Source organism: Arachis hypogaea, chromosome 11, assembly GCF_003086295.3.
Source record: "Arachis hypogaea cultivar Tifrunner chromosome 11, arahy.Tifrunner.gnm2.J5K5, whole genome shotgun sequence".
Classification (NCBI taxonomy): domain Eukaryota; kingdom Viridiplantae; phylum Streptophyta; class Magnoliopsida; order Fabales; family Fabaceae; genus Arachis; species Arachis hypogaea.
This window is the reverse complement of record NC_092046.1, coordinates 122,026,841-122,036,579: the sequence shown is the minus strand read 5'-3', so window position 1 is coordinate 122,036,579 and position 9,739 is coordinate 122,026,841. Positions and strand designations below refer to the sequence as shown.

The 9,739-nt window shown below is 38.6% G+C and overlaps 1 non-coding gene across 1 annotated transcript; it reads left to right on the top strand.

Moving 5' to 3' along the window:
* Window positions 1-8,393: 8,393 nt before the first annotated feature.
* On the top strand, window positions 8,394-8,501 carry LOC112725952 (small nucleolar RNA R71). The gene has a single exon (XR_003165029.1). It is a non-coding gene; the product is annotated as a small nucleolar RNA R71 (small nucleolar RNA).
* The last annotated feature ends 1,238 nt before the right edge of the window (window positions 8,502-9,739 follow it).

Here is a 9,739-nt window from a genome sequence, read left to right as displayed (position 1 = left end):
GACGATGTAAACTGGCGTTCAACACCAATTCTCTGCCCAATTCTGGCGTCCAGCGCCAGAAAAGGATCAAAAGTTAGAGTTCAACGCCACAAAAGGATCCAAAACTGGCGTTGAACGCCCAAAACAGCCTTATGCACGTGAGAAGCTTTAGTCTCAGCCCCAGCACACACCAAGTGGGCCCCAGAAGTGGATTTCTGCACTATCTATCATAGTTTACTCAATTTCTGTAAACCTAGGTTACTAGTTGAATATTTAAACAACTTTTAGAGACTTATTTTGTACCTCATGACATTTTAGATCAAAACTTTGTATTCTTTGACGGCATGAGTCTCTAAACTCCATTGTTGGGGGTGAGGAGCTCTGCTGTGTCTCGATGAATTAATGCAAGTATTTCTGTTTTCCATTCAAACACGCTTGTTCCTATCTAAGAAGTTCATTCGCGCTTAACTGTGATGGAGGTGATGATCTGTGACACTCATCACCTTCTTCAAACCATGAACGTGTGCCTGACAACCACCTCCGTTCTATATACGATTGAATGAGTATCTCTTAGATCTCTTAATTAGAATCTTCGTGGTATAAGCTAGAACTGATGGCGGCATTCATGAGAATCCGGAAAGTCTAAACCTTGTCTGTGGTATTCCGAGTAGGATTCAATGATCGAATGACTGTGACGAGCTTCAAACTCGCGAGTGCTGGGCGTTAGTGACAGACGAAAAAGGAGGAAGAATCCTATTCCAGTATGATCGAGAACCGACAGATGATTAGCCGTGCTGTGACAGAGCATGTGAGCATATTCTTCACTGAGAGGATGGGATGTAGCCATTGACGATGGTGAACCCCTACATACAGCTTGCCATAGGAGGACGTGCGTGCGTGAACAAGAAGACAGAGGAAAGCAGAGATTCAGAAGACAAAGCATCTCCAAAACTCCAACATATTCTCCATTACTGCATAACAAGTAACCTTTAATCCATGCTCTCTTGTTTATTCGTAATTCGACTGATAAACATAATTGACTTCCTGACTAAGATTTACAAGATAACCATAGATTGCTTCAAACCAACAATCTCCGTGGGATTCAACCCTTACTCACGTGAGGTATTACTTGGACGACCCAGTGCACTTGCTGGTCAGTGGTACGAGTTGTGAAAAGTTTGATTCACAATTTGTGCACCAAAGGCATTGACTAGCTTTTCCCAAGAGTTCAGGCTTTCTTTAGGTTGTGAATCCAACCATGTTCTAGCTCTGTCTCTTACAGCAAAGGGAAAAAGCATAAGTCTATAGACCTCGGGATCAACCCTATTGGTCTTGACAGTGTCACAGATTTGCAAGAATTTAGCTAAGAACTGATGGAGATCTTCCAATGGAAGTCCATGAAACTTGCAATTCTGTTGCATTAGAGAAACTAATTGAGGCTTAAGCTCAAAGTTGTTTGCTCCAATGGGAGGGATTGAGATGCTTCTCCCATAGAAGTTGGGAGTAGGTGCAGTAAATTCACCAAGCACCTTCCGTGCATTGTTGTTGTTGTTTTCAGCTGTCATGTCTTCTTCTTGTTTGAAAAGTTCTGTTAGGTCCTCTATAGAGAGTTGTACTTTAGCTTCTTTTAGCTTTCTCTTCAAGGTCCTTTCAGGTTCAGGATCAGCTTCAACAAGAATGCCCTTGTCCTTGCTCCTACTCATATGAAAAGAGAGGAGAAGAAAATATGTAATCCTCTATGTCACAGTATAGAGATTCCTTGAGGTGTTAGAGGAAAACAAAAATAGAAGGATGAGGTAGAGAAGAGAGAATTTGAACTTATCAAGAGGGATAGAGTTCGAATTGTATATTGAGGAGGGGTGTTAGTCCATAAATAGAAGGAGGTGAGAAGAGGGGAAGAATTTTCGAAATTAAAGTAAAAAGATTTTGAAATAATTAAAAGAAATTTTGAAAATTTGGTAAATGATTTTCAAAAATTAAGATTGGAAAAGAAATTAAGTAATTTTTGAAAAAGATTTTGAAATTAGAAATAAAAAAGATATAATTGAAAATTAATTTTGAAAATGATGTGATTGAAAAGATATGATTGAGAAGATATGATTGAGAATCAAATTAAAAAAAGAAATTTCTAAAATTAAAGTTGATTACTTGACTAATAGGAAATTAAAAGATCTGATTCTAGAATTAAAATTTGATCCTTTCTTAATAAGCAAATAACAACTTGAAAATTTTGAATTAAATCATTAATTGTAGCAAAGATTTTCGAAAATAGTGATAATTAAAAAAAATTGGAAAGAAATTGATTTTGAAAAGATATGATTTGAAAAAGATTTGATTTTGAAAAATTATGAAAATTTGAAAAAGATTTGAATTAAAAACAAAATCTTCCCTCTAATGTCCTCCTGGCATTAAATGCCCAGAATGGCATCCATTCTGGCGTTTAACGCCCAAAATGCTACCTTTTTAGGTGTTTAACGCCCAGCCAGGTACCCTGGCTGGCGTTTAAATGCCAGTTTTCCTTCCTCACCGAGCGTTTTGAATGCCCAGCTTTTTCTGTGTAATTTCTCTGCTGAATGTTCTGAATCTTCAATTCTCTGTATTATTGACTTGAAAAGACATAGTTTTGAAAAAATATTTTTGGAATTTTTAGAGAATAACAACAAAATAAAACTAAATCATGAAAAACTAAGATCAAATAAACAATACATGCAAGACACCAAACTTAGAAATTTTCATATTAGAGACACTAACAAATTGAGAATGCACATGAAAAACAACAAAACACACAAAACAAGAGAGATTAAAGATCAGAGCAAGGAAATCATCAAGAATAACTTAAAGATCAATGAAGAACATAATGCATGTAATTTTCAAAAATTAGAAGAATGCAATTGACACCAAACTTAAAATTAGACACTAGACTCAAACAAGAAACATAAAATATTTTTTATTTTAAGATTTTATAAAATTTTTGTAATTTTTCAAAAATTATTTGGAAAAGAAAATAAAGAGATTCAAAATTCTTAATAAGAATTCCAGGAATCATGCAATGTTAGTCTAAAACTCTGGTACAGGAATTAGACATGGCTTACTAGCCAGCCAAGCTTTCAGTGAAAGCTTCAGTCCAAAACACTAGACATGGCCAATGGCCAGCCAAGCTTTAGCAAATCATTACTTTCAACAGCAAGATTGATAGAAATCAACAAGCTCTTGTGATGATAAGTTGAAACCTCGGTCCAAAAGATTAGACATGGCTTCACAGCCAGCCAGACTTCAACAAATCATCATGAAACTCTAGAATTCATTCTTAAAAGTTCTGAAGAACAAAATAATATAAATTTTTTTTTGAAATTTTTCAAAAATTGAAAAGTAAAAAGCTTAAACATAAAATAAAATTACCTAATCTGAGCAACAAGATAAACCGTCAGTTGTCCAAACTCGAACAATCCACGGCAACGGCGCCAAAAACTTGGTGCACAAAATTGTGATCATCAATGGCGCCAACAGCTTGGTACACACAATTGTAATCTCAACTCTTTGTCACAACTCCGCACAACTAACCAGCAAGTGCACTGGGTCGTCCAAGTAATAAACCTTACGTGAGTAAGGGTCGATCCCACAGAGATTGTCGGCTTGAAGCAAGCTATGGTCATCTTGTAAATCTCAGTCAGGCAGATTCAAATGGTTATGGAGAATTGATAATTAAAAGATGAATAAAATATAACATAGGATAAAGATACTTATGTAATTCATTGGTGAGAATTTCAGATAAGCGTATGAAGATGCTTTGTTCCTTCTGAACTTCTGCTTTCCTATTGCCTTCTTCCAATCATTTATACTTATTTCCATGGCAAGCTTATGTTGGGTTTCACCGTTGTCAATGGCTACCTCCCATCATCTCAGTGAAAATAGTCCAAATGCGTTGTCACCGCACGGCTAATCAGCTGTTGGTTCTCGATCATGTTGGAATAGGATCCATTAATCCTTTTGCGTCTATCACTATGCCCAACACTCGAGAGTTTGAAGCTCGTCATAGTCATCCCTTCCCAGATCCTACTCGGAATACCATAGATAAGGTTTAGACTTTCCGGATCTCAAGAATGCTGCCAATTGATTCTAGCCTACACCACAAAGACTCTGATCTCAGGGAATGGAAGGCTCGGTTGTCAAGCGAGGCAACCATGCATCATCAATCAGGAGGCTAAGAGATATGCACTCAAGCTATTGCAAGTAGAACAGAAGTGGTTGTCAGGAACGTGTTCATAGGTGAGAATGATGATGAGTGTCACGGATCATCACATTCGTCAGGTTGAAGAACAAGTGTATATCTTAGAGAAGAAATAGGCTTGAATTAAATAGAAAAACAATAGTACTTTGCATTAATTCATGAGGAACAGCAGAGCTCCAAACCTTAATCCATGGTGTGTAGAAACTCCACCGTTGAAAATAGAAAAGTGATAATAGTGATCATTGGCTTCAGCCCCAGAGAGGGAACCCGAAGAACCAAGATCAAAAGTATGATCAAGTGTGTAAAATACAATAGCAAAAGGTCCTATTTGTAGAAAACTAGTAACTTAGGGTTTACAGAAATGAGTAAATGATGCAGAATCCACTTTCCGGGCCCACTTTGGTATGTGCTTGGGTTGAGCATTGAACCTTTCACGTGTAGAGGCTTTTTTTGGAGTTAAACGCCAGCTTTTGTGCCAGTTTGGGCGTTTAACTCCAGTTTTTATGCCAGTTCTGGCGTTTTGACGCCAGAATTTCTATGCTAACTTGGAACGCCGGTTTGGGCCATCAAATCTCGGGCAAAGTATGGACTATTATATATTGCTGGAAAGCCCAGGATGTCTACTTTCCAACGCAATTGAGAGCGTGCCAATTGGGATTTTCTAGCTCCAGAAAATTCACTTTGAGTGCAAGGAGGTCAGAATCCAACAGCATCTGCAGTCCTTTTTCGGCCTCTGAATCAGATTTTTGCTCAGGTCCCTCAATTTCAGTCAGAAAATACCTGAAATCACAGAAAAATACACAAACTCATAGTAAAGTCCAGAAATGTGATTTTTATTTAAAAACTAATAAAAATATAATAAAAATTAACTAAAATATATTAAAAATATACTAAAAATAATGCCAAAAAGCGTATAAATTATCCGCTCATCAGTGGTCTGAGTACACTACTACCTTAGTACCAAGTAAATAGGCTTGGAATTCATCCAGAGCAAAAACAATAGCTAGAAGCTCTTTTTCAGTAGTAGTGTAATTATATTGAGCAGCATCTAAAGTCTTAGATGCATAAGCAATTACAAAAGGATCCTTACCTTCGCGTTGACCCAGCGCTGCTCCTACTGCACGGTTGGAAGCATCACACATAATTTCAAATGACTGGCTCCAGTCTGGTCCTCTCACAATTGGAGCTTGAGTTAGGGCGATCTTCAGCTTGTCAAATGCCTGCATACAATCCATACTGAACTCGAACTCAATAGCTTTCTGCAGCAATCTGGATAAAGGCAATGCTACCTTACTGAAGTCCTTAATGAATCTCCTGTAAAAACCTCCGTGGCCAAGGAATGAACAGACTTCCCTCACGAAGGAGGGGTAAGGTAAACTAGAAATGACATCCACCTTTGCTGGATCTACAAAAATACCAGTATTAGATACAATATGTCCTGGTACAATTCCTTGTTTTACCATAAAGTGACATTTCTCAAAATTTAACACAAGGTTTGTACTAACACACCTGTCTAATACTCTAGATAAACTATCCAAGAAAAGGCTAAATGAATCACCATATATGCTAAAATCATCCATAAAAACTTCCATACAGTTCTCAATAAGATCTAAAAAGATACTCATTATACATCTTTGGAAAGTAGCAGGTGCATTACACAAGCCAAAAGGTATTCTTTTATAAGCATACATTCCAAAGGGACATGTAAAAGTGGTCTTCTCCTGATCTTCAAGAGCTATATGAATTTGAAAATATCCTGTATAACCATCTAAAAAACAATAATGAGATTTACCTGACAGGCGATCAAGCATCTGATCAATAAATGGCAAGGGGTAATGATCCTTACGAGTGGCTTGGTTGAGACGCCTATAGTCAATGAAAACTCTCCATGAATTCTGCACTCTAGTTGTCAGGAGCTCTCCGTGCTCATTCTTTACTGTTGTGACTCCAGACTTCTTGGACACTACTTGTCTGGACTGACCCATTTACTGTCTGAGATGGGGTAAATGATATCTGCTTCAAGTAGCCTAGTCACTTCCTTCTTGACAACTTCTAAGATGGTGGGATTCAATCTTCTTTGAGGCTGACAGATAGGCTTTGCTCCCTCTTCTAAGAATATTCTGTCCTCACAAACTTGGGGACTGATGCCTACTATATCCACCAAACTCCATCCGATTGCTTTCTTATGTTTTCTCAGCACACTGAGCAGTTGCTCTTCTTGTTGAGAGGTAAGTTTCCTTGCAATGATAACTGGGAATTTTTGATTATCCTCAAGGTAAGCATACTTGAGGTGTGGAGGAAGGGGCTTTAATTCTAATTTCTGCTCATAGCTAGGCTCTGGATCATTCGGGGCTAGTGATAACGGCAAAGTGTCCCCATTGTGTTCAGAAGGTGTCCCCACACTTGGACTTTGCTCCATGTGCTTCTCCTCCATTTTTTCTTGGTGAACTTCAGCCACAGTTTCATCAATAATGTTGTACTGAAAGATAGAATGATCTTCTGGAGGGTGCTTTGAAGTATTCAGGAATGGTCTTCTAAGCAGGATTGATGATGGTCTTCCTGTGTTATTAGGGGGCATTTCCAGGATATAGAAGTCAATGGAAAATGTGAGCTCCTTAATGCTCACTAATATATTTTCAGTAATTCCAACTACTGTAATAATGCTTTTATCTGCTAACACAAAACGAGCTGCCAACCTTTTTAAGGGAGGGAGCCTCAAAGTATTATATATAGACAAAGGCATTATACTAACACACGCTCCTAAATCACACATGCAGTCAAAAAATATTACACCTCCAATGGTACAGTTAACCATACATGGACCTGGATCACTATATGTTTCAAGTATACCCCCCATTAAAGCAGATATAGAACTATCTAAAGGAATAGTTTCTAATTCATTGATTTTATCTTTATGTATGCACAAATCTTTTAGAAACTTTGCATATTTAGGTACCTGCTGAATAACATCAAAAAGGGGAACAGTTACCTCAACCTTTTTGAATATTTCTACTATTTTGGGGTCAAGTTCCATCTGCTTCCTGGATTTCCTTGCAAGGTGTGGAAATGGGATAGGGATGGCATTACTTGCAGCTTCTGCATCCTTTGATGTTTCATTCTGTGGTTGAGCTGCTTCTTCTTCAACTATGTTTTGCATGTCCTCTTCCTCTTCAACATCTTCCACTTCCAGCACATCTTCAGCTGGGACGTGTTCTGGTGGGCTCGGCTCCTCATGGTTCCTCTCCTGCAATGTGGTTCCGGACCTTAAAGTGATGGCATTGATGCCACCCTTGGGATTAGGTAGGGGTTGAGAAGGAATTCCACTGGAGCTTAAAGGTTGGTTAGTGGAATTATGTGATGAATCTAATCGGGAGACAAGAGCTTGTAAAGTGGCAGTTAGACCATTTAAAGTAGAGTTCAGCTGCGTCTGCATGTCTTGTTGCCCTTATGTAAGAGAACGGAGCATTTCATCATTTGATGAGGAATTGGAGTAAGTGATCTGAGGAACCTGCTGTTGGTTGTGCTGGGGTCCTTGGGGATGTCTTAGGTGAGGTGCTCTGTAAGGTTGGTTCTGATTCTGCTGTCTGTTGTTATTATTGTTATTCCACCTCTGGTTTCCATTGTTGTCTCTGCCTCCTCTGTTATAGTTGTCCCTCCAACCTTGGTTGGAGTTGTCTTGCCATCCTTGGTTATAGTTTCCACCTTGGTTGTAGTTGCCACCTTGTTGATTGTATCCTTGATTTGGGCGGTCATAGAAGTTATGAGTGGCTGCCACAATGTTGTCTTCCTGTTGGAGCTGCGGACATTCATCAGTATAATGACTATAATCAGCACAGATCCCGCATACTCTTTGTGGAACCAACTATTGGCTTTGCTGTGGTGGGAGAAGCTGAGCTTTATGTGCTTGTTGTTGATTTAATTGCATCTGTTTCAGTAGGTTGGTCATTTCACATATACTTTGGGTAAGAGCAGTAGTTTCAATGCTAGAGGAGATTTCTGCAACAGCTTTTGAGTGGCTACGCCTCGGCCTGTGATTTCTAGTGGAGTCAGCTAAGTCGCTGATCAGTTGCCATGCTTCATCTGCGGTCCTGTACTTTTTCAGGGAACCATTATTAGCACCATTCAGTGTAGTCTTATCCTGGGGGTTCATGCCTTGAGTGAAGTAGCTGATCAATACTAATCTATCAATCATGTGATGGGGGCATGCGTTTAGAAGGTTCTTAAAACGCTCCCAGTACTCATAGAGAGTCTCTGATTCACCCTGAACAATACAGGAGATTTCTTTTCTCAGTCTATCTGTGACTTCAGATGGAAAGTATTTTTCCAAAAATTCTCTCCTAAGCATATCCCAGTTGGTAACAGTCGCTTCAAGTTGGGAGTAGTACCACTCCCTTGCTTTTCCTTCAAGAGAAAACGGGAAGGCAGTTAACAAAATAGAAGTTTCATCTGTACCATTGCGCCTAACAGTAGAACAGGCTGTCTAGAAATCCCGAAGGTGCTTAATAGGCTCTTGAGCAGGTAAGCCATGAAACTTGGGTATCAAGTTGATTAGTGTAGTCTTTAGTTCAAAATCTGCAGCTAGAGTTGGGTGATGCACTTGATACGGCTGCAGTGTAAAATCTGGCGCTCCAGCTTCCTGGAGAGTAATCCTCCTAGGTGCCGCCATGTTATCTGCACTGGAATTAACTGAATCAGTAGTAAAGGATCTTGTCACGCTCTCAGATGGCGGTTCAAATTCGCTCTCAGATGAGAATGTTGAATCGATAACAATCACTTCACCACCCTCAGAAGCTAACCGACGTCGAGCTCGCCTAATACGTGAAAGAGTTCTTTCAATTTCAGGATCAAAAGCGGCTAAGCTCGGATCAGGCAATGAACGCGTCATTCAATGAGAAAGACATATAGCTCATGGTAACAAAATAAAATAAGCAAATAAAATAAAAATATGTACACTAATTCATAATCTAGCACACTATTGTAACTCCCCGGCAACGGCGCCAAAAATTGATGGTGGCGGAAATTGACCAGTTAAGAAATTAATAAAAAAAATGCGTTGCAAGTACAGTTCTCAACCAGCTAAGATCCGCCTTCTCAATTTAAAAAGGGTTGTCACAAAAATTAGAATTAAAAATACTGGGAGTATGAGTCCCAGGTTGTCTCACAACGAGTTGTAGGAAAGAGTGCTAATTTATTAATTAGAAATTTTCCAGAAGGTTTGAGTTGGGTAATGAGTAATTAAAATAATTGTAAATTAAAGCAATAAAACTAAGAATTATTATTAATATAAAAAAGCCTTCACTGGGGAATTGATTAATTAGAAGTTTTATCCTTGTTGGAATCTTCTCAAGTGTAATGTAATGAGGTTATTGTTTTCACTTAGTTAACCCTTATTAAATAAAGGAAAGTCAAGTGATTGAACTGACTCTTATCCGCAGATCTTAGTCCTTTCCCTTGAAAAGGTCTAGCGTTAGTAGATACAGAATTAGCCAACAATGTTCGATTTAACTAAGCACTTGAGCATTCCAACTCAAG